Source organism: Bison bison, unplaced genomic scaffold (genome assembly GCF_000754665.1).
Source record: "Bison bison bison isolate TAMUID 2011002044 unplaced genomic scaffold, Bison_UMD1.0 scf7180017864491, whole genome shotgun sequence".
In the NCBI taxonomy this organism is placed as follows: domain Eukaryota; kingdom Metazoa; phylum Chordata; class Mammalia; order Artiodactyla; family Bovidae; genus Bison; species Bison bison.
This window is the reverse complement of record NW_011495050.1, coordinates 21,050,059-21,050,760: the sequence shown is the minus strand read 5'-3', so window position 1 is coordinate 21,050,760 and position 702 is coordinate 21,050,059. Positions and strand designations below refer to the sequence as shown.

General features: G+C 67.1%; 1 protein-coding gene across 1 annotated transcript in view; it reads right to left on the bottom strand.

Moving 5' to 3' along the window:
• The window catches only part of YWHAZ (tyrosine 3-monooxygenase/tryptophan 5-monooxygenase activation protein, zeta), a 35,141-nt gene extending 34,848 nt beyond the window's left edge, over positions 1-293 (bottom strand). The window contains exon 1 of the mRNA XM_010863514.1: positions 151-293. The gene's annotated coding sequence lies outside the window, so the exon portion shown is untranslated. The remainder of the gene's footprint in view (positions 1-150) is intronic.
• Positions 294-702: the final 409 nt, after the last annotated feature.

The window sequence follows — 702 nt, the reverse complement described above, 5'->3', positions numbered from 1 at the left end:
CCGCCTCAGCCCAGCGCCGCTCCCAACCGCGGCGCGAGCGGGACTTGAGGGGATGCGGAGCAGGGACTGCTCCCGCGCTTTCGGATGCTTGGCCTAGGACAGGAAGAAGCGGCGCGAGGTGGCGGCGGCGGTGGCGGCCGAGTCCCTTACCTGTGTCCGGAGTAGGTGGCGGCGGACGGACGGGGCTCAGCAGTCTCTGGGCGGCAGCGGCGAGGCTGAGACTCTGTCCCTGGATCTCGCTGCTCACAGGCTACAGCCGCTCCGCAGACACGGGGTTTCCTCCAATCACCAGCCCCGGCAGCAGGGGCACCACACGCACGATGACGTCAAACGCTGCTATGGCAACCGTTGATTGGTGCCCACAGCTCTGGGGGCCCAGAGCAACCGCCGCTCCCCAGCGCGCGGCCGTCCTGCCCGCCCGCGCTAGAGGGCGAGCGGAGGAGCGCGCGCGTCCCCTCCGCTCCCAACTCTCCTCCCCAGCCCTCTCGGCTTCCAACTTCTATACTCCTGTCCTGAGGGTGCCCGAACAGAAAGCTCTTTTTTTCTTCTTCTGGTCACCAGTATCCCCACCGTTTCCCTCGCCTTCCCCACGGATCCCCCGCAACCCTTCTCCGGCTCGCTCCCCCAAAACCAGCCGGGAGGCAATTTTCCCCCACCCCCACTTAGGGTTCGTACGACCCTTCTGCGCCTGCGCCAGTTACT